General features: G+C 45.8%; 11 non-coding genes across 11 annotated transcripts; 2 read left to right on the top strand and 9 right to left on the bottom strand.

Annotated features, from left to right (window-relative positions):
* Window positions 1-1967: 1967 nt before the first annotated feature.
* Window positions 1968-2040, bottom strand: trnav-aac (transfer RNA valine (anticodon AAC)). The gene has a single exon. It is a non-coding gene; the product is annotated as a tRNA-Val (tRNA).
* A 2152-nt stretch (window positions 2041-4192) lies between these two features.
* Window positions 4193-4265, bottom strand: trnav-aac (transfer RNA valine (anticodon AAC)). The gene has a single exon. It is a non-coding gene; the product is annotated as a tRNA-Val (tRNA).
* Window positions 4266-6417: 2152 nt separating this feature from the next.
* Window positions 6418-6490, bottom strand: trnav-aac (transfer RNA valine (anticodon AAC)). The gene has a single exon. It is a non-coding gene; the product is annotated as a tRNA-Val (tRNA).
* Window positions 6491-7336: 846 nt separating this feature from the next.
* Window positions 7337-7426, top strand: trnap-ugg (transfer RNA proline (anticodon UGG)). The gene is given in 2 exon segments: window positions 7337-7372; window positions 7391-7426. It is a non-coding gene; the product is annotated as a tRNA-Pro (tRNA).
* A 1471-nt stretch (window positions 7427-8897) lies between these two features.
* On the bottom strand, window positions 8898-8970 carry trnav-aac (transfer RNA valine (anticodon AAC)). The gene has a single exon. It is a non-coding gene; the product is annotated as a tRNA-Val (tRNA).
* Window positions 8971-12070: 3100 nt separating this feature from the next.
* On the bottom strand, window positions 12071-12143 carry trnar-acg (transfer RNA arginine (anticodon ACG)). The gene has a single exon. It is a non-coding gene; the product is annotated as a tRNA-Arg (tRNA).
* Window positions 12144-13598: 1455 nt separating this feature from the next.
* trnav-aac (transfer RNA valine (anticodon AAC)) lies at window positions 13599-13671 on the bottom strand. The gene has a single exon. It is a non-coding gene; the product is annotated as a tRNA-Val (tRNA).
* A 2152-nt stretch (window positions 13672-15823) lies between these two features.
* trnav-aac (transfer RNA valine (anticodon AAC)) lies at window positions 15824-15896 on the bottom strand. Its single transcript has one exon. It is a non-coding gene; the product is annotated as a tRNA-Val (tRNA).
* A 4622-nt stretch (window positions 15897-20518) lies between these two features.
* trnav-aac (transfer RNA valine (anticodon AAC)) lies at window positions 20519-20591 on the bottom strand. Its single transcript has one exon. It is a non-coding gene; the product is annotated as a tRNA-Val (tRNA).
* Window positions 20592-25212: 4621 nt separating this feature from the next.
* trnav-aac (transfer RNA valine (anticodon AAC)) lies at window positions 25213-25285 on the bottom strand. Its single transcript has one exon. It is a non-coding gene; the product is annotated as a tRNA-Val (tRNA).
* An 846-nt stretch (window positions 25286-26131) lies between these two features.
* On the top strand, window positions 26132-26221 carry trnap-ugg (transfer RNA proline (anticodon UGG)). The gene is given in 2 exon segments: window positions 26132-26167; window positions 26186-26221. It is a non-coding gene; the product is annotated as a tRNA-Pro (tRNA).
* Window positions 26222-26621: the final 400 nt, after the last annotated feature.

Here is a 26621-nt window from a genome sequence, read left to right as displayed (position 1 = left end):
TTCACAGGGACGTGACCCATCTAATCCACAGAGCCAAAGTGGAGAATTGAACTGACTGGAGAGTTGCATCTTAACGCTGACCTTCCGGACCTCGGCCTCCTGAAATGTTCCAAAGAAGCTCAACAAACACTCGAGGAACAGCAGCGCATCTTTCCACTGGGCTCAATACAGCTTTCACACTCATAGTGTGTGCAACAGTCTCACACTGTAAATGCTGCCCCCATTCTGTGTGTCCTTCCATCGCAGATTTGGGTTTGAATCTTGTTTCCACTTCTTCTTTGTATCCGAGCGGTAGTTGTTGAGAGCTGGCACAGACACAGCGGCTGGAATGGCCTCATACTGTGGTGTAATTATTCTCTCATTCGATGCTCACCTCACTCTGTGGCCAGGGAACCCTAGGCCTTTTCTCATTTAATCTCTCCTGACTTGCACCCTGTCAGAGCGCTTTCCTGTTGTTCTGTTTACTCCCACCAGGATTTGACTTGGTTAAAACGTCCGACATTTCTAACCCGTCCCGGTTTTAATGAAAGGTGATGGTGAAAGACAAGCTTTGTTGTCCTGTCGACAAATTCCGCCTGACTCGCTGAGTTGTTCCAGTATTTTCCGCAGATGTCAGATCGACTTTCGATGGCAATAACAGCGTGCTTCTGTTACTTTCCCGGGGCTCGTTGGTCTAGGGGTATGACATTCACTTACCGCTATTGACTAATTCCAGTTGATTCAGGCAGCCCTCTGTATGTTTCATTTTATTCCGTTCAACAACATCAGACTGTGTAATCTCTCTTCTCCCTCCACCATCTGTTTATTTCCATCAAGTTATTTTCATTCCTTCCATTGGTATGTTTTACCCTCAGCATTGCCCCCCTCCCCCCAGCCCATACCATCCTACTTGAGCAACCCTGTTGCCAATTGTTCGCTGACACACTGCTTACTTTGTTCTGCTATTAACACATTCTGATCTCTTGAGGCGCCACTATCAGCACCTTTGTTAGCCTTGATTAGCCTCATTTACATTCCCTTTTTCTTTCTGTCCGAGACATTTTCGTCATTTTCCACCTATTGCTGACCACTCTATCGAGGCCCAATAGGGCACGCCAACCCCGCCCCATCCACATTTGTCTGAATCTGACCCCATTTCCAGTTCTGCAGCTTTGACAAAGAGTCACCCAGGCCCGGAACGACCGCTGCCATCTCGCTCCAGAGAGGCCGTCAGTCCTGCTGAGATTGTCCAGTATGTTCTGTTTTTGTTTCAGAATGAAGCATCCGCAGTAAGTTGCATTTGTCGTTCATTTAGACATGTTTGAGATGGTGAGTAAGTAGGTTTATCTGCATTTGGAAATGCATGAAATTCTGTTGTGGATGAACTAGCTCCGCATATCCAAAATAAGAAGGTCCTTTTCTTCTCATTGCCTGTCGAAAATTCAGTGCTTGTGACTTAATGTGGAATTTATTTTGGTGGCTCATGAGAGACTAATCCTCATAATCCTCGAACATACGAGATGGGGGAACACAAGTACTTTGTGCAAACATTTCTCACACAACATGAGAAGCACTTGATGTTTCTACCCGGTATGGCCCCGGGGACCTTTCGCGTGTTAGGGGAATGTGCTAACCACTACACTACAGAAACCGCTGGCGGTGCAGTAATCAATGGACTTGTGCAATGTTCAACCTCACTGTGTGCCTGCAGATTCTCATGGTTCGTCTGAGAGGCCATGTCACTTATTACAAGAAGACAGCCGTTTCTTTAAAACCGATGTCTCAACTTATAAAACAATCAGGAATCGAACTTTACAGACCTGAAGTTAAGTTATATTTTGCTTCAAGTGGAAGTTAAATTGAGAATGCAGGGCTTTCGTAAATAACCACAACCAGACGGGTGCATGCATTTTGCTATTCCTCGTTGATGAAGACCAGTTACGAGATTGCGGCAATAGTCAGCAACAGACTAAACTGGAAGTACGAGATGTTTCTGCCCGGTTTCGAACCGGGGACCTTTCGTGTGTTAGGCGAATGTGATAACCACTACACTACAGAAACAGCTAGCAATCAATGGACGTGTACAATGTGCAACCTCACTGTGTTGCTGCAGATTCGCATGGTGAGGCTGAGAGGCTAGGCCACTTATTGCAAGACGACTGCTGTTTCTTTCAAAAACAGATGTTTCAACATATAAAACCACGAGATGTAGAAATTAGATCGAACTTAACATGATCTGCGTTAACTTCACAGGGACGTGACCCATCTAATCCACAGAGCCAAAGTGGAGAATTGAACTGACTGGAGAGTTGCATCTTAACGCTGACCTTCCGGACCTCGGCCTCCTGAAATGTTCCAAAGAAGCTCAACAAACACTCGAGGAACAGCAGCGCATCTTTCCACTGGGCTCAATACAGCTTTCACACTCATAGTGTGTGCAACAGTCTCACACTGTAAATGCTGCCCCCATTCTGTGTGTCCTTCCATCGCAGATTTGGGTTTGAATCTTGTTTCCACTTCTTCTTTGTATCCGAGCGGTAGTTGTTGAGAGCTGGCACAGACACAGCGGCTGGAATGGCCTCATACTGTGGTGTAATTATTCTCTCATTCGATGCTCACCTCACTCTGTGGCCTTGGAACCCTCGGCCTTTTCTCATTTAATCTCTCCTGACTTGCACTCTGTCAGAGCGCTTTCCTGTTGTTCTGTTTACTCCCACCAGGATTTGACTTGGTTAAAACGCCCGACATTTCTAACCCGTCCCGGTTTTAATGAAAGGTGATGGTGAAAGACAAGCTTTGTTGTCCAGTCGACAAATTCCGCCTGACTCGCTGAGTTGTTCCAGTATTTTCCGCAGATGTTCGATCGACTTTCGATGGCAATAACAGCGTGCTTCTGTTACTTTCCCGGGGCTCGTTGGTCTAGGGGTATGACATTCACTTACCTCTATTAACTAATTCCAGTTGATTCAGGCAGCCCTCTGTATGTTTCATTTTATTCAGTTCAACAACATCAGACTGTGTAATCTCTCTTCTCCCTCCACCATCTGTTTATTTCCATCAAGTTATTTTCATTCCTTCCATTGGCATGTTTTACCCTCAGCATTGCCCCCCTCCCCCCAGCCCATACCATCCTACTTGAGCAACCCTGTCGCCAATTGTTCGCTGACACACTGCTTACTTTGTTCTGCTATTAACACATTCTGATCTCTTGAGGCGCCACTATCAGCACCTTTGTTAGCCTTGATTAGCCTCATTTACATTCCCTTTTTCTTTCTGTCCGAGACATTTTCGTCATTTTCCACCTATTGCTGACCACTCTATCGAGGCCCAATAGGGCACGCCAACCCCGCCCCATCCACATTTGTCTGAATCTGACCCCATTTCCAGTTCTCCAGCTTTGACAAAGAGTCACCCAGGCCCGGAACGACCGCTGCCATCTCGCTCCAGAGAGGCCGTCAGTCCTGCTGAGATTGTCCAGTATGTTCTGTTTTTGTTTCAGAATGAAGCATCCGCAGTGAGTTGCATTTGTCGTTCATTTAGACATGTTTGAGATGGTGAATAAGTAGGTTTATCTGCATTTGTAAATGCATGAAATTCTGTTGTGGATGAACTAGCTCCGCATATCCAAAATAAGAAGGTCCTTTTCTTCTCATTGCCTGTCGAAAATTCAGTGCTTGTGACTTAATGTGGAATTTATTTTGGTGGCTCATGAGAGACTAATCCTCATAATCCTCGAACATACGAGATGGGGGAACACAAGTACTTTGTGCAAACATTCCTCACACAACATGAGAAGCACTTGATGTTTCTACCCGGTATGGCCCCGGGGACCTTTCGCGTGTTAGGGGAATGTGCTAACCACTACACTACAGAAACCGCTGGCGGTGCAGTAATCAATGGACTTGTGCAATGTTCAACCTCACTGTGTGCCTGCAGATTCTCATGGTTCGTCTGAGAGGCCATGTCACTTATTACAAGAAGACAGCCGTTTCTTTAAAACCGATGTCTCAACTTATAAAACAATCAGGAATCGAACTTTACAGACCTGAAGATAAGTTATATTTTGCTTCAAGTGGAAGTTAAATTGAGAATGCAGGGCTTTCGTAAATAACCACAACCAGACGGGTGCATGCATTTTGCTATTCCTCGTTGATGAAGACCAGTTACGAGATTGCGGCAATAGTCAGCAACAGACTAAACTGGAAGTACGAGATGTTCCTGCCCGGTTTCGAACCGGGGACCTTTCGTGTGTTAGGCGAATGTGATAACCACTACACTACAGAAACAGCTGGCAATCGACGGACGTGTACAATGTGCAACCTCACTGTGTTGCTGCAGATTCGCATGGTGAGGCTGAGAGGCTAGGCCACTTATTGCAAGACGACTGCTGTTTCTTTCAAAAACAGATGTTTCAACATATAAAACCACGAGATGTAGAAATTAGATCGAACTTAACATGATCTGCGTTAACTTCACAGGGACGTGACCCATCTAATCCACAGAGCCAAAGTGGAGAATTGAACTGACTGGAGAGTTGCATCTTAACGCTGACCTTCCGGACCTCGGCCTCCTGAAATGTTCCAAAGAAGCTCAACAAACACTCGAGGAACAGCAGCGCATCTTTCCACTGGGCTCAATACAGCTTTCACACTCATAGTGTGTGCAACAGTCTCACACTGTAAATGCTGCCCCCATTCTGTGTGTCCTTCCATCGCAGATTTGGGTTTGAATCTTGTTTCCACTTCTTCTTTGTATCCGAGCGGTAGTTGTTGAGAGCTGGCACAGACACAGCGGCTGGAATGGCCTCATACTGTGGTGTAATTATTCTCTCATTCGATGCTCACCTCACTCTGTGGCCAGGGAACCCTAGGCCTTTTCTCATTTAATCTCTCCTGACTTGCACCCTGTCAGAGCGCTTTCCTGTTGTTCTGTTTACTCCCACCAGGATTTGACTTGGTTAAAACGTCCGACATTTCTAACCCGTCCCGGTTTTAATGAAAGGTGATGGTGAAAGACAAGCTTTGTTGTCCTGTCGACAAATTCCGCCTGACTCGCTGAGTTGTTCCAGTATTTTCCGCAGATGTCAGATCGACTTTCGATGGCAATAACAGCGTGCTTCTGTTACTTTCCCGGGGCTCGTTGGTCTAGGGGTATGACATTCACTTACCTCTATTGACTAATTCCAGTTGATTCAGGCAGCCCTCTGTATGTTTCATTTTATTCCGTTCAACAACATCAGACTGTGTAATCTCTCTTCTCCCTCCACCATCTGTTTATTTCCATCAAGTTATTTTCATTCCTTCCATTGGTATGTTTTACCCTCAGCATTGCCCCCCTCCCCCCAGCCCATACCATCCTACTTGAGCAACCCTGTTGCCAATTGTTCGCTGACACACTGCTTACTTTGTTCTGCTATTAACACATTCTGATCTCTTGAGGCGCCACTATCAGCTCCTTTGTTAGCCTTGATTAGCCTCATTTACATTCCCTTTTTCTTTCTGTCCGAGACATTTTCGTCATTTTCCACCTATTGCTGACCACTCTATCGAGGCCCAATAGGGCACGCCAACCCCGCCCCATCCACATTTGTCTGAATCTGACCCCATTTCCAGTTCTGCAGCTTTGACAAAGAGTCACCCAGGCCCGGAACGACCGCTGCCATCTCGCTCCACAGAGGCCGTCAGTCCTGCTGAGATTGTCCAGTATGTTCTGTTTTTGTTTCAGAATGAAGCATCCGCAGTAAGTTGCATTTGTCGTTCATTTAGACATGTTTGAGATGGTGAATAAGTAGGTTTATCTGCATTTGTAAATGCATGAAATTCTGTTGTGGATGAACTAGCTCCGCATATCCAAAATAAGAAGGTCCTTTTCTTCTCATTGCCTGTCGAAAATTCAGTGCTTGTGACTTAATGTGGAATTTATTTTGGTGGCTCATGAGAGACTAATCCTCATAATCCTCGAACATACGAGATGGGGGAACACAAGTACTTTGTGCAAACATTCCTCACACAACATGAGAAGCACTTGATGTTTCTACCCGGTATGGCCCCGGGGAGCTTTCGCATGTTAGGGGAATGTGCTAACCACTACACTACAGAAACCGCTGGCGGTGCAGTAATCAATGGACTTGTGCAATGTTCAACCTCACTGTGTGCCTGCAGATTCTCATGGTTCGTCTGAGAGGCCATGTCACTTATTACAAGAAGACAGCCGTTTCTTTAAAACCGATGTCTCTACTTATAAAACAATCAGGAATCGAACTTTACAGACCTGAAGATAAGTTATGTTTTGCTTGAAGTGGAAGTTAAATTGAGATTGCAGGGCTTTCGTAAATAACCACAACCAGACGGGTGCATGCCTTTTGCTATTCCTCGTTGATGAAGACCAGTTACGAGACTGCGGCAATAGTCAGCAACAGACTAAACTGGAAGTACGAGATGTTTCTGCCCGGTTTCGAACCGGGGACTTTTCGCGTGTTAGGCTAATGTGATAACCACTACACTACAGAAACAGCTGGCAATCAACGGACGTGTACAATGTGCAACCTCACTGTGTTGCTGCAGATTCGCATGGTGAGGCTGAGAGGCTAGGCCACTTATTACAAGACGACTGCTGTTTCTTTCAAAAACAGATGTTTCAACATATAAAACCACGAGATGTAGAAATTAGATCGAACTTAACATGATCTGCGTTAACTTCACAGGGACGTGACCCATCTAATCCACAGAGCCAAAGTGGAGAATTGAACTGACTGGAGAGTTGCATCTTAACGCTGACCTTCCGGACCTCGGCCTCCTGAAATGTTCCAAAGAAGCTCAACAAACACTCGAGGAACAGCAGCGCATCTTTCCACTGGGCTCAATACAGCTTTCACACTCATAGTGTGTGCAACCGTCTCACACTGTAAATGCTGCCCCCATTCTGTGTGTACTCCCATCGCAGATTTGGGTTTGAATCTTGTTTCCACTTCTTCTTTGTATCCGGGCGGTAGTTGTTGAGAGCTGGCACAGACACAGCGGCTGGAATGGCCTCATACTGTGGTGTAATTATTCTCTCATTCGATGCTCACCTCACTCTGTGGCCAGGGAACCCTAGGCCTTTTCTCATTTAATCTCTCCTGACTTGCACCCTGTCAGAGCGCTTTCCTGTTGTTCTGTTTGCTCCCACCAGGATTTGACTTGGTTAAAACGTCCGACATTTCTAACCCGTCCCGGTTTTAATGAAAGGTGATGGTGAAAGACAAGCTTTGTTGTCCTGTCGACAAATTCCGCCTGACTCGCTGAGTTGTTCCAGTATCTTCCGCAGATGTTGGATCAAATTTCGATGGCTATAACAGCGTGCTTCTATGACATCTTTGGGCTCGTTGGTCTAGGGGTATGATTCTCGCTTTGGGTGTCGTGATTTCGAAACTTGCGGGAGGTCCCGGGTTCAAATCCCGGACGAGCCCTTTGATAAGGTTTTCTGTTGGTCAGGCGATATGTTTTCTTCATTTCTTTGCGGCTCATTCGGCGGGATTCATTCACATTGGATTTGCTTTGAGAAGCTGAGCTCACACGGCAGGGAACCAATAGGTTCGCGAGACAATCGGGACATTGTCTAAAAGCTTGTCTATGTGTGGACATTCGCTTATCTTTATTGACTTATTCCAGTAGATTCAGGCAGCTCTCTGTATGTTTCATTTTATTCAGTTCAACAACATCAGACTGTGTAATCTCTCTTCTCCCTCCACCATCTGTTTATTTCCATCAAGTTATTTTCATTCCTTCCATTGGCATGTTTTACCCTCAGCATTGCCCCCCTCCCCTCAGCCCATACCATCCTACTTGAGCAATCTGATCCCTGTCGCCAATTGTTCGCTGACACACTGCTTACTTTGTTCTGCTATTAACACATTCTGATCTCTTGAGGCGCCACTATCAGCACCTTTGTTAGCCTTGATTAGCCTCATTTACATTCCCTTTTTCTTTCTGTCCGAGACATTTTCGTCATTTTCCACCTTTTGCTGACCACTCTATCGAGGCCCAATAGGGCACGCCAACCCCGCCCCATCCACATTTGTCTGAATCTGACCCCATTTCCAGTTCTGCAGCTTTGACAAAGAGTCACCCAGGCCCTGAACGACCGCTGCCATCTCGCTCCAGAGAGGCCGTCAGTCCTGCTGAGATTGTCCAGTATGTTCTGTTTTTGTTTCAGAATGAAGCATCCGCAGTAAGTTGCATTTGTCGTTCATTTAGACATGTTTGAGATGGTGAGTAAGTAGGTTTATCTGCATTTGTAAATGCATGAAATTCTGTTGTGGATGAACTAGCTCCGCATATCCAAAATAAGAAGGTCCTTTTCTTCTCATTGCCTGTCGAAAATGTGGATTGTGACTTGTGCTTGTGACTTAATGTGGAATTTATTTTGGTGGCTCATGAGAGACTAATCCTCATAATCCTCGAACATACGAGATGGGGGAACACAAGTACTTTGTGCAAACATTCCTCACACAACATGAGAAGCACTTGATGTTTCTACCCGGTATGGCCCCGGGGACCTTTCGCGTGTTAGGGGAATGTGCTAACCACTACACTACAGAAACCGCTGGCGGTGCAGTAATCAATGGACTTGTGCAATGTTCAACCTCACTGTGTGCCTGCAGATTCTCATGGTTCGTCTGAGAGGCCATGTCACTTATTACAAGAAGACAGCCGTTTCTTTAAAACCGATGTCTCAACTTATAAAACAATCAGGAATCGAACTTTACAGACCTGAAGTTAAGTTATATTTTGCTTCAAGTGGAAGTTAAATTGAGAATGCAGGGCTTTCGTAAATAACCACAACCAGACGGGTGCATGCATTTTGCTATTCCTCGTTGATGAAGACCAGTTACGAGATTGCGGCAATAGTCAGCAACAGACTAAACTGGAAGTACGAAATGTTTCTGCACGGTTTCGAACCGGGGACCTTTCGTGTGTTAGGCGAATGTGATGACCACTACACTACAGAAACAGCTAGCAATCAACGGACGTGTACAATGTGCAACCTCACTGTGTTGCTGCAGATTCGCATGGTGAGGCTGAGAGGCTCGGCCACTTATTGCAAGACGACTGCTGTTTCTTTCAAAAACAGATGTTTCAACATATAAAACCACGAGATGTAGAAATTAGATCGAACTTAACATGATCTGCGTTAACTTCACAGGGACGTGACCCATCTAATCCACAGAGCCAAAGTGGAGAATTGAACTGACTGGAGAGTTGCATCTTAACGCTGACCTTCCGGACCTCGGCCTCCTGAAATGTTCCAAAGAAGCTCAACAAACACTCGAGGAACAGCAGCGCATCTTTCCACTGGGCTCAATACAGCTTTCACACTCATAGTGTGTGCAACAGTCTCACACTGTAAATGCTGCCCCCATTCTGTGTGTCCTTCCATCGCAGATTTGGGTTTGAATCTTGTTTCCACTTCTTCTTTGTATCCGAGCGGTAGTTGTTGAGAGCTGGCACAGACACAGCGGCTGGAATGGCCTCATACTGTGGTGTAATTATTCTCTCATTCGATGCTCACCTCACTCTGTGGCCTTGGAAACCTAGGCCTTTTCTCATTTAATCTCTCCTGACTTGCACTCTGTCAGAGCGCTTTCCTGTTGTTCTGTTTACTCCCACCAGGATTTGACTTGGTTAAAACGTCCGACATTTCTAACCCGTCCCGGTTTTAATGAAAGGTGATGGTGAAAGACAAGCTTTGTTGTCCAGTCGACAAATTCCGCCTGACTCGCTGAGTTGTTCCAGTATTTTCCGCAGATGTTAGATCGACTTTCGATGGCAATAACAGCGTGCTTCTGTTACTTTCCCGGGGCTCGTTGGTCTAGGGGTATGACATTCACTTACCTCTATTAACTAATTCCAGTTGATTCAGGCAGCCCTCTGTATGTTTCATTTTATTCAGTTCAACAACATCAGACTGTGTAATCTCTCTTCTCCCTCCACCATCTGTTTATTTCCATCAAGTTATTTTCATTCCTTCCATTGGCATGTTTTACCCTCAGCATTGCCCCCCTCCCCCCAGCCCATACCATCCTACTTGAGCAACCCTGTCGCCAATTGTTCGCTGACACACTGCTTACTTTGTTCTGCTATTAACACATTCTGATCTCTTGAGGCGCCACTATCAGCACCTTTGTTAGCCTTGATTAGCCTCATTTACATTCCCTTTTTCTTTCTGTCCGAGACATTTTCGTCATTTTCCACCTATTGCTGACCACTCTATCGAGGCCCAATAGGGCACGCCAACCCCGCCCCATCCACATTTGTCTGAATCTGACCCCATTTCCAGTTCTCCAGCTTTGACAAAGAGTCACCCAGGCCCGGAACGACCGCTGCCATCTCGCTCCAGAGAGGCCGTCAGTCCTGCTGAGATTGTCCAGTATGTTCTGTTTTTGTTTCAGAATGAAGCATCCGCAGTGAGTTGCATTTGTCGTTCATTTAGACATGTTTGAGATGGTGAATAAGTAGGTTTATCTGCATTTGTAAATGCATGAAATTCTGTTGTGGATGAACTAGCTCCGCATATCCAAAATAAGAAGGTCCTTTTCTTCTCATTGCCTGTCGAAAATTCAGTGCTTGTGACTTAATGTGGAATTTATTTTGGTGGCTCATGAGAGACTAATCCTCATAATCCTCGAACATACGAGATGGGGGAACACAAGTACTTTGTGCAAACATTCCTCACACAACATGAGAAGCACTTGATGTTTCTACCCGGTATGGCCCCGGGGACCTTTCGCGTGTTAGGGGAATGTGCTAACCACTACACTACAGAACCCGCTGGCGGTGCAGTAATCAATGGACTTGTGCAATGTTCAACCTCACTGTGTGCCTGCAGATTCTCATGGTTCGTCTGAGAGGCCATGTCACTTATTACAAGAAGACAGCCGTTTCTTTAAAACCGATGTCTCAACTTATAAAACAATCAGGAATCGAACTTTACAGACCTGAAGATAAGTTATGTTTTGCTTGAAGTGGAAGTTAAATTGAGAATGCAGGGCTTTCGTAAATAACCACAACCAGACGGGTGCATGCCTTTTGCTATTCCTCGTTGATGAAGACCAGTTACGAGACTGCGGCAATAGTCAGCAACAGACTAAACTGGAAGTACCTTTCGCGTGTTAGGCGAATGTGATAACCACTACACTACAGAAACAGCTGGCAAACAACGGACGTGTACAATGTGCACCCTCGCTGTGTTGCTGAAGATTCGCATGGTGAGGCTGAGAGGCTAGGCCACTTATTACAAGACGACTGCTGTTTCTTTCAAAAACAGATGTTTCAACATATAAAACCACGAGATGTAGAAATTAGATCGAACTTAACATGATCTGCGTTACCTTCACAGGGACGTGACCCATCTAATCCACAGAGCCAAAGTGGAGAATTGAACTGACTGGAGAGCTGCATCTTAACGCTGACCTTCCGGACCTCGGCCTCCTGAAATGTTCCAAAGAAGCTCAACAAACACTCGAGGAACAGCAGCGCATCTTTCCACTGGGCTCAATACAGCTTTCACACTCGTAGTGTGTGCAACCGTCTCACACTGTAAATGCTGCCCCCATTCTGTGTGTACTACCATCGCAGATTTGGGTTTGAATCTTGTTTCCACTTCTTCTTTGTATCCGGGCGGTAGTTGTTGAGAGCTGGCACAGACACAGCGGCTGGAATGGCCTCATACTGTGGTGTAATTATTCTCTCATTCGATGCTCACCTCACTCTGTGGCCAGGGAACCCGAGGCCTTTTCTCATTTAATCTCTCCTGACTTGCACCCTGTCAGAGCGCTTTCCTGTTATTCTGTTTGCTCCCACCGGGATTTGACTTGGTTAAAACGTCCGACATTTCTAACCCGTCCCGGTTTTAATGAAAAGTGATGGTGAAAGACGAGCTGTGTTGTCCTGTCGACAAATGCCGCCTGACTCGCTGAGTTGTTCCAGTATCTTCCGCAGATGTCGGATCAACTTTCGATACGAGAATTGAAGACGTTCTGCTCACTTTGCTCTGCATCAAGAATCAGCTGTCCCACCCAGTGAGTTAAAGCGCACGCCAAAAGTTCGAATTTCGAGCCAGCCAGGAGTCGAAACTGGAATCTCCTGATTCGTAGTCAGACGCGTTATCCATTGCGCCACTGGCCCAGCCACGTGAATGCATTTTGCTATTCCTTGTTGAGCCTCTGTGGCGCATTCGGCGGGATTCATTCACATTGGGTTTCCTTTGAGAAGCTGAGCTCACACAGCAGGGAACCAATACGTTCCCGAGACAATCAAGACATTTTCTAAAAGCGTGTCTATGTGTGGATATTCACTTACTTCTATTGACTTATTCCAGTAGATTCAGGCAGCTCTCTGTATGTTTCATTTTATTCAGTTCAACAACATCAGACTGTGTAACCTCTCTTCCCCCTCCACCATCTGCTTCTTCCCCCTCCACCATCTGTATCCATCATCTTATTTTAAATCCTTGCATTGATATGTTTTACCCTCAGCATTGCCCCCCTCCCCCAGCCCATACCATCCTACTTGAGCAATCTGATCCCTGTCGCCAATTGTTCGCTGACACACTACTTACTTTCTGCGATTAACACATTCTGATCTCTTGAGGCGCCACTATCAGCACCTTGATTAGCCTCATTTACATTCCCTTTTTCTTTCTGTCCGAGACATTTTCGTCATTTTCCACCTATTGCTGACCACTCTATCGAGGCCCAATAGGGCACGCCAACCCCGCCCCATCCACATTAGTCTGAATCTGACCCCATTTCCAGTTCTCCAGCTTTGACAAAGAGTCACCCAGGCCCGGAACGACCGCTGCCATCTCGCTCCACAGAGGCTGTCAGTCCTGCTGAGATTGTCCAGTATGTTCCGTTTTTGTTTCAGAATGAAGCATCCGCAGTAAGTTGCATTTGTCGTTCATTTAGACATGTTTGAGATGGTGAATAAGTATGTTTATCTGCATTTGTAAATGCATGAAATTCTGTTGTGGATGAACTAGCTCCGAATATCCAAAATTGGAAGGTCCTTTTCTTCTCATTGCCTGTCGAAAATTCAGTGCTTGTTACTTAATGTGGAATTTATTTCAGTGGCTCATGAGAGACTAAACCTCATAATCCTCGAACATACGAGATGGGGGAACACAAGTACTTTGTGCAAACATTCCTCACACAACATGAGAAGCACTTGATGTTTCTACCCGGTATGGCCCCGGGGACCTTTCGCATGTTAGGGGAATGTGCTAACCACTACACTACAGAAACCGCTGGCGGTGCAGTAATCAATGGACTTGTGCAATGTTCAACCTCACTGTGTGCCTGCAGATTCTCATGGTTCGTCTGAGAGGCCATGTCACTTATTACAAGAAGTAGGCCGTTTCTTTAAAACCGATGTCTCAACTTATAAAACAATCAGGAATCGAACTTTACAGACCTGAAGATAAGTTATATTTTGCTTCAAGTGGAAGTTAAATTGAGAATGCAGGGCTTTCGTAAATAACCACAACCAGACGGGTGCATGCATTTTGCTATTTCTCGTTGATGAAGACCAGTTACGAGATTGCGGCAATAGTCAGCAACAGACTAAAATGGAAGTACGAGATGTTTCTGCCCGGTTTCGAACCGGGGACCTTTCGTGCGTTAGGCGAATGTGATAACCACTACACTACAGAAACAGCTGGCAATCAACGGACGTGTACAATGTGCAACCTCACTGTGTTGCTGCAGATTCGCATGGTGAGGCTGAGAGGCTAGGCCACTTATTACAAGACGACTGCTGTTTCTTTCAAAAACAGATGTTTCAACATATAAAACCACGAGATGTAGAAATTAGATCGAACTTAACATGATCTGCGTTAACTTCACAGGGACGTGACCCATCTAATCCACAGAGCCAAAGTGGAGAATTGAACTGACTGGTGAGTTGCATCTTAACGCTGACCTTCCGGACCTCGGCCTCCTGAAATGTTCCAAAGAAGCTCAACAAACACTCGAGGAACAGCAGCGCATCTTTCCACTGGGCTCAATACAGCTTTCACACTCATAGTGTGTGCAACAGTCTCACACTGTAAATGCTGCCCCCATTCTGTGTGTCCTTCCATCGCAGATTTGGGTTTGAATCTTGTTTCCACTTCTTCTTTGTATCCGAGCGGTAGTTGTTGAGAGCTGGCACAGACACAGCGGCTGGAATGGCCTCATACTGTGGTGTAATTATTCTCTCATTCGATGCTCACCTCACTCTGTGGCCAGGGAACCCTAGGCCTTTTCTCATTTAATCTCTCCTGACTTGCACCCTGTCAGAGCGCTTTCCTGTTGTTCTGTTTGCTCCCACCAGGATTTCACTTGGTTAAAACGTCCGACATTTCTAACCCGTCCCGGTTTTAATGAAAGGTGACGGTGAAAGACAAGCTTTGTTGTCCTGTCGACAAATTCCGCCTGACTCGCTGAGTTGTTCCAGTATTTTCCGCAGATGTTAGATCGACTTTCGATGGCAATAACAGCGTGCTTCTGTTACTTTCCCGGGGCTCGTTAGTCTAGGGGTATGACATTCACTTACCTCTATTGACTAATTCCAGTTGATTCAGGCAGCCCTCTGTATGTTTCATTTTATTCCGTTCAACAACATCAGACTGTGTAATCTCTCTTCTCCCTCCACCATCTGTTTATTTCCATCAAGTTATTTTCATTCCTTCCATTGGTATGTTTTACCCTCAGCATTGCCCCCCTCCCCCCAGCCCATACCATCCTACTTGAGCAACCCTGTCGCCAATTGTTCGCTGACACACTGCTTACTTTGTTCTGCTATTAACACATTCTGATCTCTTGAGGCGCCACTATCAGCACCTTTGTTAGCCTTGATTTGCCTCATTTACATTCCCTTTTTCTTTCTGTCCGAGACATTTTCGTCATTTTCCACCTATTGCTGACCACTCTATCGAGGCCCAATAGGGCACGCCAACCCCGCCCCATCCACATTTGTCTGAATCTGACTCCATTTCCAGTTCTCCAGCTTTGACAAAGAGTCACCCAGGCCCGGAACGACCGCTGCCATCTCGCTCCAGAGAGGCCGTCAGTCCTGCTGAGATTGTCCAGTATGTTCTGTTTTTGTTTCAGAATGAAGCATCCGCAGTAAGTTGCATTTGTCGTTCATTTAGACATGTTTGAGATGGTGAATAAGTAGGTTTATCTGCATTTGTAAATGCATGAAATTCTGTTGTGGATGAACTAGCTCCGCATATCCAAAATAAGAAGGTCCTTTTCTTCTCATTGCCTGTCGAAAATTCAGTGCTTGTGACTTAATGTGGAATTTATTTTGGTGGCTCATGAGAGACTAATCCTCATAATCCTCGAACATACGAGATGGGGGAACACAAGTACTTTGTGCAAACATTCCTCACACAACATGTGAAGCACTTGATGTTTCTACCCGGTATGGCCCCGGGGACCTTTCGCATGTTAGGGGAATGTGCTAACCACTACACTACAGAAACCGCTGGCGGTGCAGTAATCAATGGACTTGTGCAATGTTCAACCTCACTGTGTGCCTGCAGATTCTCATGGTTCGTCTGAGAGGCCATGTCACTTATTACAAGAAGACAGCCGTTTCTTTAAAACCGATGTCTCAACTTATAAAACAATCAGGAATCGAACTTTACAGACCTGAAGATAAGTTATGTTTTGCTTGAAGTGGAAGTTAAATTGAGAATGCAGGGCTTTCGTAAATAACCACAACCAGACGGGTGCATGCCTTTTGCTATTCCTCGTTGATGAAGACCAGTTACGAGACTGCGGCAATAGTCAGCAACAGACTAAACTGGAAGTACGAGATGTTTCTGCCCGGTTTCGAACCGGGGACCGTTCGCGTGTTAGGCGAATGTGATAACCACTACACTACAGAAACAGCTGGCAATCAACGGACGTGTACAATGTGCAACCTCGCTGTGTTGCTGCAGATTCGCATGGTGAGGCTGAGAGGCTCGGCCACTTATTACAAGACGACTGCTGTTTCTTTCAAAAACAGATGTTTCAACATATAAAACCACGAGATGTAGAAATTAGATCGAACTTAACATGATCTGCGTTAACTTCACAGGGACGTGACACATCTAATCCACAGAGCCAAAGTGGAGAATTCAACTGACTGGAGAGCTGCATCTTAACGCTGACCTTCCGGACCTCGGCCTCCTGAAATGTTCCAAAGAAGCTCAACAAACACTCGAGGAACAGCAGCGCATCTTTCCACTGGGCTCAATACAGCTTTCACACTCATAGTGTGTGCAACCGTCTCACACTGTAAATGCTGCCCCCATTCTGTGTGTACTACCATCGCAGATTTGGGTTTGAATCTTGTTTCCACTTCTTCTTTGTATCCGGGCGGTAGTTGTTGAGAGCTGGCACAGACACAGCGGCTGGAATGGCCTCATACTGTGGTGTAATTATTCTCTCATTCGATGCTCACCTCACTCTGTGGCCAGGGAACCCTAGGCCTTTTCTCATTTAATCTCTCCTGACTTGCACCCTGTCAGAGCGCTTTCCTGTTGTTCTGTTTGCTCCCACCAGGATTTGACTTGGTTAAAACGTCCGACATTTCTAACCCGTCCCGGTTTTAATGAAAGGTGATGGTGAAAGACAAGCTTTGTTGTCCTTTCGACAAATTCCGCCTGACTCGCTGAGTTGTTCCAGTGTCTTCCGCAGATGTTGGATCAAATTTCGATGGCTATAACAGCGTGCTTCTATGACATCTCTGTGGCTCGTTGGTCTAGGGGTATCATTCTCGCTTTGGGTGTCGTGGTTTCGAAACTTGCGGGAGGTCCCGGGTTCAAATCCCGGAAGAGCCCTTTGATAAGGTTTTCTGTTGGTCAGGCGATATGTTTTCTTCATTTCTTTGCGGCTCATTCGGCGGGATTCATTCACATTGGGTTTGCTTTGAGAAGCTGAGCTCACACGGCAGGGAACCAATAGGTTCGCGAGACAATCGGGACATTGTCTAAAAGCTTGTCTATGTGTGGACATTCGCTTACCTTTATTGACTTATTCCAGTAGATTCAGGCAGCTCTCTGTATGTTTCATTTTATTCAGTTCAACAACATCAGACTGTGTAATCTCTCTTCTCCCTCCACCATCTGTTTATTTCCATCAAGTTATTTTCATTCCTTCCATTGGCATGTTTTACCCTCAGCATTGCCCCCCTCCCCTCAGCCCATTCCATCCTACTTGAGCAATCTGATCCCTGTCGCCAATTGTTCGCTGACACACTGCTTACTTTGTTCTGCTATTAACACATTCTGATCTCTTGAGGTGCCACTATCAGCACCTTTGTTAGCCTTGATTAGCCTCATTTACATTCCCTTTTTCTTTCTGTCCGAGACATTTTTGTCATTTTCCACCTATTGCTGACCACTCTATCGAGGCCCAATAGGGCACGCCAACCCCGCCCCATCCACATTTGTCTGAATCTGACCCCATTTCCAGTTCTGCAGCTTTGACAAAGAGTCACCCAGGCCCGGAACGACCGCTGCCATCTCACTCCACAGAGGCCGTCAGTCCTGCTGAGATTGTCCAGTATGTTCTGTTTTTGTTTCAGAATGAAGCATCCGCAGTAAGTTGCATTTGTCGTTCATTTAGACATGTTTGAGATGGTGAATAAGTAGGTTTATCTGCATTTGTAAATGCATGAAATTCTGTTGTGGATGAACTAGCTCCGCATATCCAAAATAAGAAGGTCCTTTTCTTCTCATTGCCTGTCGAAAATTCAGTGCTTGTGACTTAATGTGGAATTTATTTTGGTGGCTCATGAGAGACCAATCCTCATAATCCTCGAACATACGAGATGGGGGAACACAAGTACTTTGTGCAAACATTCCTCACACAACATGAGAAGCACTTGATGTTTCTACCCGGTATGGACGCGGGGACCTTTCGCATGTTAGGGGAATGTGCTAACCACTACACTACAGAAACCGCTGGCGGTGCAGTAATCAATGGACTTGTGCAATGTTCAACCTCACTGTGTGCCTGCAGATTCTCATGGTTCGTCTGAGAGGCCATGTCACTTATTACAAGAAGACAGCCATTTCTTTAAAACCGATGTCTCAACTTATAAAACAATCAGAAATCGAACTTTACAGACCTGAAGATAAGTTATATTTTGCTTCAAGTGGAAGTTAAATTGAGAATGCAGGGCTTTCGTAAATAACCACAACCAGACGGGTGCATGCATTTTGCTATTGCTCGTTGATGAAGACCAGTTACGAGATTGCGGGAATAGTCAGCAACAGACTAAACTGGAAGTACGAGATGTTTCTGCCCGGTTTCGAAGCGGGGACCTTTCGTGTGTTCGGCGAATGTGATAACCACTACACTACAGAAACAACTGGCAATCAACGGACGTGTACAATGTGCAACCTCACTGTGTTGCTGCAGATTCGCATGGTGAGGCTGAGAGGCTAGGCCACTTATTACAAGACGACTGCTGTTTCTTTCAAAAACAGATGTTTCAACATATAAAACCACGAGATGTAGAAATTAGATCGAACTTAACATGATCTGCGTTAACTTCACAGGGACGTGACCCATCTAATCCACAGAGCCAAAGTGGAGAATTGAACTGACTGGAGAGTTGCATCTTAACGCTGACCTTCCGGACCTCGGCCTCCTGAAATGTTCCAAAGAAGCTCAACAAACACTCGAGGAACAGCAGCGCATCTTTCCACTGGGCTCAATACAGCTTTCACACTCATAGTGTGTGCAACAGTCTCACACTGTAAATGCTGCCCCCATTCTGTGTGTCCTTCCATCGCAGATTTGGGTTTGAATCTTGTTTCCACTTCTTCTTTGTATCCGAGCGGTAGTTGTTGAGAGCTGGCACAGACACAGCGGCTGGAATGGCCTCATACTGTGGTGTAATTATTCTCTCATTCGATGCTCACCTCACTCTGTGGCCAGGGAACCCTAGGCCTTTTCTCATTTAATCTCTCCTGACTTGCACCCTGTCAGAGCGCTTTCCTGTTGTTCTGTTTGCTCCCACCAGGATTTGACTTGGTTAAAACGTCCGACATTTCTAACCCGTCCCGGTTTTAATGAAAGGTGATGGTGAAAGACAAGCTTTGTTGTCCTGTCGACAAATTCCGCCTGACTCGCTGAGTTGTTCCAGTATTTTCCGCAGATGTTAGATCGACTTTCGATGGCAATAAGAGCGTGCTTCTGTTACTTTCCCGGGGCTCGTTGGTCTAGGGGTATGACATTCACTTACCTCTATTGACTAATTCCAGTTGATTCAGGCAGCCCTCTGTATGTTTCATTTTATTCAGTTCAACAACATCAGACTGTGTAATCTCTCTTCTCCCTCCACCATCTGTTTATTTCCATCAAGTTATTTTCATTCCTTCCATTGGTATGTTTTACCCTCAGCATTGCCCCCCTCCCCCCAGCCCATACCATCCTACTTGAGCAACCCTGTCGCCAATTGTTCGCTGACACACTGCTTACTTTGTTCTGCTATTAACACATTCTGATCTCTTGAGGCGCCACTATCAGCACCTTTGTTAGCCTTGATTAGCCTCATTGACATTCCCTTTTTCTTTCTGTCCGAGACATTTTCGTCATTTTCCACCTATTGCTGACCACTCTATCGAGGCCCAATAGGGCACGCCAACCCCGCCCCATCCACATTTGTCTGAATCTGACCCCATTTCCAGTTCTCCAGCTTTGACAAAGAGTCACCCAGGCCCGGAACGACCGCTGCCATCTCGCTCCAGAGAGGCCGTCAGTCCTGCTGAGATTGTCCAGTATGTTCTGTTTTTGTTTCAGAATGAAGCATCCGCAGTAAGTTGCATTTGTCGTTCATTTAGACATGTTTGAGATGGTGAATAAGTAGGTTTATCTGCATTTGTAAATGCATGAAATTCTGTTGTGGATGAACTAGCTCCGCATATCCAAAATAAGAAGGTCCTTTTCTTCTCACTGCCTGTCGAAAATTCAGTGCTTGTGACTTAATGTGGAATTTATTTTGGTGGCTCATGAGAGACTAATCCTCATAATCCTCGAACATACGAGATGGGGGAACACAAGTACTTTGTGCAAACATTCCTCACACAACATGAGAAGCACTTGATGTTTCTACCCGGTATGGCCCCGGGGACCTTTCGCATGTTAGGGGAATGTGCTAACCACTACACTACAGAAACCGCTGGCGGTGCAGTAATCAATGGACTTGTGCAATGTTCAACCTCACTGTGTGCCTGCAGATTCTCATGGTTCGTCTGAGAGGCCATGTCACTTATTACAAGAAGACAGCCGTTTCTTTAAAACCGATGTCTCAACTTATAAAACAATCAGGAATCGAACTTTACAGACCTGAAGATAAGTTATGTTTTGCTTGAAGTGGAAGTTAAATTGAGAATGCAGGGCTTTCGTAAATAACCACAACCAGACGGGTGCATGCATTTTGCTATTCCTCGTTGATGAAGACCAGTTACGAGACTGCGGCAATAGTCAGCAACAGACTAAACTGGAAGTACGTGATGTTACTGCCCGGTTTCGAACCGGGGACCTTTCGCGTGTTAGGCGAATGTGATAACCACTACACTACAGAAACAGCTGGCAATCAACAGACGTGTACAATGTGCAACCTCACTGTGTTGCTGCAGATTCGCATGGTGAGGCTGAGAGGCTAGGCCACTTATTACAAGACGACTGCTGTTTCTTTCAAAAACAGATGTTTCAACATATAAAACCACGAGATGTAGAAATTAGATCGAACTTAACATGATCTGCGTTAACTTCACAGGGACGTGACCCATCTAATCCACAGAGCCAAAGTGGAGAATTGAACTGACTGGAGAGCTGCATCTTAACGCTGACCTTCCGGACCTCGGCCTCCTGAAATGTTCCAAAGAAGCTCAACAAACACTCGAGGAACAGCAGCGCATCTTTCCACTGGGCTCAATACAGCTTTCACACTCATAGTGTGTGCAACCGTCTCACACTGTAAATGCTGCCCCCATTCTGTGTGGACTACCATCGCAGATTTGGGTTTGAATCTTGTTTCCACTTCTTCTTTGTATCCGGGCGGTAGTTGTTGAGAGCTGGCACAGACACAGCGGCTGGAATGGCCTCATACTGTGGTGTAATTATTCTCTCATTCGATGCTCACCTCACTCTGTGGCCAGGGAACCCTAGGCCTTTTCTCATGTAATCTCTCCTGACTTGCACCCTGTCAGAGCGCTTTCCTGTTGTTCTGTTTGCTCCCACCAGGATTTGACTTGGTTAAAACGTCCGACATTTCTAACCCGTCCCGGTTTTAATGAAAGGTGATGGTGAAAGACAAGCTTTGTTGTCCTGTCGACAAATTCCGCCTGACTCGCTGAGTTGTTCCAGTATCTTCCGCAGATGTTGGATCAAATTTCGATGGCTATAACAGCGTGCTTCTATGACATCTTTGGGCTCGTTGGTCTAGGGGTATGATTCTCGCTTTGGGTGTCGTGGTTTCGAAACTTGCGGGAGGTCCCGGGTTCAAATCCCGAACGAGCCCTTTGATAAGGTTTTCTGTTGGTCAGGCGATATGTTTTCTTCATTTCTTTGCGGCTCATTCGGCGGGATTCATTCACATTGGGTTTGCTTTGAGAAGCTGAGCTCACACGGCAGGGAACCAATAGGTTCGCGAGACAATCGGGACATTGTCTAAAAGCTTGTCTATGTGTGGACATTCGCTTACCTTTATTGACTTATTCCAGTAGATTCAGGCAGCTCTCTGTATGTTTCATTTTATTCAGTTCAACAACATCAGACTGTGTAATCTCTCTTCTCCCTCCACCATCTGTTTATTTCCATCAAGTTATTTTCATTCCTTCCATTGGCATGTTTTACCCTCAGCATTGCCCCCCTCCCCTCAGCCCATACCATCCTACTTGAGCAATCTGATCCCTGTCGCCAATTGTTCGCTGACACACTGCTTACTTTGTTCTGCTATTAACACATTCTGATCTCTTGAGGCGCCACTATCAGCACCTTTGTTAGCCTTGATTAGCCTCATTTGCATTCCCTCTTTCTTTCTGTCCGAGACATTTTCGTCATTTTCCACCTATTGCTGACCACTCTATCGAGGCCCAATAGGGCACGCCAACCCCGCCCCATCCACATTTGTCTGAATCTGACCCCATTTCCAGTTCTGCAGCTTTGACAAAGAGTCACCCAGGCCCGGAACGACCGCTGCCATCTCGCTCCACAGAGGCCGTCAGTCCTGCTGAGATTGTCCAGTATGTTCTGTTTTTGTTTCAGAATGAAGCATCCGCAGTAAGTTGCATTTGTCGTTCATTTAGACATATTTGAGATGGTGAATAAGTAGGTTTATCTGCATTTGTAAATGCATGAAATTCTGTTGTGGATGAACTAGCTCCGCATATCCAAAATAAGAAGGTCCTTTTCTTCTCATTGCCTGTCGAAAATTCAGTGCTTGTGACTTAATGTGGAATTTATTTTGGTGGCTCATGAGAGACTAATCCTCATAATCCTCGAACATACGAGATGGGGGAACACAAGTACTTTGTGCAAACATTCCTCACACAACATGAGAAGCACTTGATGTTTCTACCCGCTATGGCCCCGGGGACCTTTCGCGTGTTAGGGGAATGTGCTAACCACTACACTACAGAAACCGCTGGCGGTGCAGTAATCAATGGACTTGTGCAATGTTCAACCTCACTGTGTGCCTGCAGATTCTCATGGTTCGTCTGAGAGGCCATGTCACTTATTACAAGAAGACAGCCGTTTCTTTAAAACCGATGTCTCAACTTATAAAACAATCAGAAATCGAACTTTACAGACCTGAAGATAAGTTATATTTTGCTTCAAGTGGAAGTTAAATTGAGAATGCAGGGCTTTCGTAAATAACCACAACCAGACGGGTGCATGCATTTTGCTATTGCTCGTTGATGAAGACCAGTTACGAGATTGCGGCAATAGTCAGCAACAGACTAAACTGGAAGTACGAGATGTTTCTGCCCGGTTTCGAAGCGGGGACCTTTCGTGAGTTCGGCGAATGTGATAACCACTACACTACAGAAACAGCTGGCAATCAACGGACGTGTACAATGTGCAACCTCACTGTGTTGCTGCAGATTCGCATGGTGAGGCTGAGAGGCTAGGCCACTTATTACAAGACGACTGCTGTTTCTTTCAAAAACAGATGTTTCAACATATAAAACCACGAGATGTAGAAATTAGGTCGAACTTAACACGATCTGCGTTAACTTCACAGGGACGTGACCCATCTAATCCACAGAGCCAAAGTGGAGAATTGAACTGACTGGAGAGTTGCATCTTAACGCTGACCTTCCGGACCTCGGCCTCCTGAAATGTTCCAAAGAAGCTCAACAAACACTCGAGGAACAGCAGCGCATCTTTCCACTGGGCTCAATACAGCTTTCACACTTATAGTGTGTGCAACAGTCTCACACTGTAAATGCTGCCCCCATTCTGTGTGTCCTTCCATCGCAGATTTGGGTTTGAATCTTGTTTCCACTTCTTCTTTGTATCCGAGCGGTAGTTGTTGAGAGCTGGCACAGACACAGCGGCTGGAATGGCCTCATACTGTGGTGTAATTATTCTCTCATTCGATGCTCACCTCACTCTGTGGCCAGGGAACCCTAGGCCTTTTCTCATTTAATCTCTCCTGACTTGCACCCTGTCAGAGCGCTTTCCTGTAGTTCTGTTTGCTCCCACCAGGATTTGACTTGGTTAAAACGTCCGACATTTCTAACCCGTCCCGGTTTTAATGAAAGGTGATGGTGAAAGACAAGCTTTGTTGTCCTGTCGACAAATTCCGCCTGACTCGCTGAGTTGTTCCAGTATTTTCCGCAGATGTTAGATCGACTTTCGATGGCAATAACAGCGTGCTTCTGTTACTTTCCCGGGGCTCGTTAGTCTAGGGGTATGACATTCACTTACCTCTATTGACTAATTCCAGTTGATTCAGGCAGCCCTCTGTATGTTTCATTTTATTCAGTTCAACAACATCAGACTGTGTAATCTCTCTTCTCCCTCCACCATCTGTTTATTTCCATCAAGTTATTTTCATTCCTTCCATTGGTATGTTTTACCCTCAGCATTGCCCCCCTCCCCCCAGCCCATACCATCCTACTTGAGCAACCCTGTCGCCAATTGTTCGCTGACACACTGCTTACTTTGTTCTGCTATTAACACATTCTGATCTCTTGAGGCGCCACTATCAGCAACTTTGTTAGCCTTGATTAGCCTCATTTACATTCCCTTTTTCTTTCTGTCCGAGACATTTTCGTCATTTTCCACCTATTGCTGACCACTCTATCGAGGCCCAATAGGGCACGCCAACCCCGCCCCATCCATATTTGTCTGAATCTGACCCCATTTCCAGTTCTCCAGCTTTGACAAAGAGTCACCCAGGCCCGGAACGACCGCTGCCATCTCGCTCCAGAGAGGCCGTCAGTCCTGCTGAGATTGTCCAGTATGTTCTGTTTTTGTTTCAGAATGAAGCATCCGCAGTAAGTTGCATTTGTCGTTCATTTAGACATGTTTGAGATGGTGAATAAGTAGGTTTATCTGCATTTGTAAATGCATGAAATTCTGTTGTGGATGAACTAGCTCCGCATATCCAAAATAAGAAGGTCCTTTTCTTCTCATTGCCTGTCGAAAATTCAGTGCTTGTGACTTAATGTGGAATTTATTTTGGTGGCTCATGAGAGACTAATCCTCATAATCCTCGAACATACGAGATGGGGGAACACAAGTACTTTGTGCAAACATTCCTCACACAACATGAGAAGCACTTGGTGTTTCTACCCGGTATGGCCCCGGGGACCTTTCGCATGTTAGGGGAATGTGCTAACCACTACACTACAGAAACCGCTGGCGGTGCAGTAATCAATGGACTTGTGCAATGTTCAACCTCACTGTGTGCCTGCAGATTCTCATGGTTCGTCTGAGAGGCCATGTCACTTATTACAAGAAGACAGCCGTTTCTTTAAAACCGATGTCTCAACTTATAAAACAATCAGGAATCGAACTTTACAGACCTGAAGATAAGTTATGTTTTGCTTGAAGTGGAAGTTAAATTGAGAATGCAGGGCTTTCGTAAATAACCACAACCAGACGGGTGCATGCCTTTTGCTATTCCTCGTTGATGAAGACCAGTTACGAGACTGCGGCAATAGTCAGCAACAGACTAAACTGGAAGTACGAGATGTTTCTGCCCGGTTTCGAACCGGGGACCTTTCGCGTGTTAGGCGAATGTGATAACCACTACACTACAGAAACAGCTGGCAATCAACGGACGTGTACAATGTGCAACCTCACTGTGTTGCTGCAGATTCGCATGGTGAGGCTGAGAGGCTAGGCCACTTATTACAAGACGACTGCTGTTTCTTTCAAAAACAGATGTTTCAACATATAAAACCACGAGATGTAGAAATTAGATCGAACTTAACATGATCTGCGTTAACTTCACAGGGACGTGACCCATCTAATCCACAGAGCCAAAGTGGAGAATTGAACTGACTGGAGAGCTGCATCTTAACGTTGACCTTCCGGACCTCGGCCTCCTGAAATGTTCCAAAGAAGCTCAACAAACACTCGAGGAACAGCAGCGCATCTTTCCACTGGGCTCAATACAGCTTTCACACTCATAGTGTGTGCAACCGTCTCACACTGTAAATGCTGCCCCCATTCTGTGTGTACTACCATCGCAGATTTGGGTTTGAATCTTGTTTCCACTTCTTCTTTGTATCCGGGCGGTAGTTGTTGAGAGCTGGCACAGACACAGCGGCTGGAATGGCCTCATACTGTGGTGTAATTATTCTCTCATTCGATGCTCACCTCACTCTGTGGCCAGGGAACCCTAGGCCTTTTCTCATTTAATCTCTCCTGACTTGCACCCTGTCAGAGCGCTTTCCTGTTGTTCTGTTTGCTCCCACCAGGATTTGACTTGGTTAAAACGTCCGACATTTCTAACCCGTCCCGGTTTTAATGAAAGGTGATGGTGAAAGACAAGCTTTGTTGTCCTGTCGACAAATTCCGCCTGACTCGCTGAGTTGTTCCAGTATCTTCCGCAGATGTTGGATCAAATTTCGATGGCTATAACAGCGTGCTTCTATGACATCGTTGGGCTCGTTGGTCTAGGGGTATGATTCTCGCTTTGGGTGTCGTGGTTTCGAAACTTGCGGGAGGTCCCGGGTTCAAATCCCGGACGAGCCCTTTGATAAGGTTTTCTGTTGGTCAGGCGATATGTTTTCTTCGTTTCTTTGCGGCTCATTCGGCGGGATTCATTCACATTGGGTTTGCTTTGAGAAGCTGAGCTCACACGGCAGGGAACCAATAGGTTCGCGAGACAATCGGGACATTGTCTAAAAGCTTGTCTATGTGTGGACATTCGCTTACCTTTATTGACTTATTCCAGTAGATTCAGGCAGCTCTCTGTATGTTTCATTTTATTCAGTTCAACAACATCAGACTGTGTAATCTCTCTTCTCCCTCCACCATCTGTTTATTTCCATCAAGTTATTTTCATTCCTTCCATTGGCATGTTTTACCCTCAGCATTGCCCCCCTCCCCTCAGCCCATACCATCCTACTTGAGCAATCTGATCCCTGTCGCC

This window comes from Scyliorhinus torazame, chromosome 5, assembly GCF_047496885.1.
Source record: "Scyliorhinus torazame isolate Kashiwa2021f chromosome 5, sScyTor2.1, whole genome shotgun sequence".
NCBI lineage: Eukaryota > Metazoa > Chordata > Chondrichthyes > Carcharhiniformes > Scyliorhinidae > Scyliorhinus > Scyliorhinus torazame.
The sequence above is the reverse complement of the archived record's forward strand: the minus strand, read 5'-3'. Positions and strand labels throughout refer to the sequence as shown.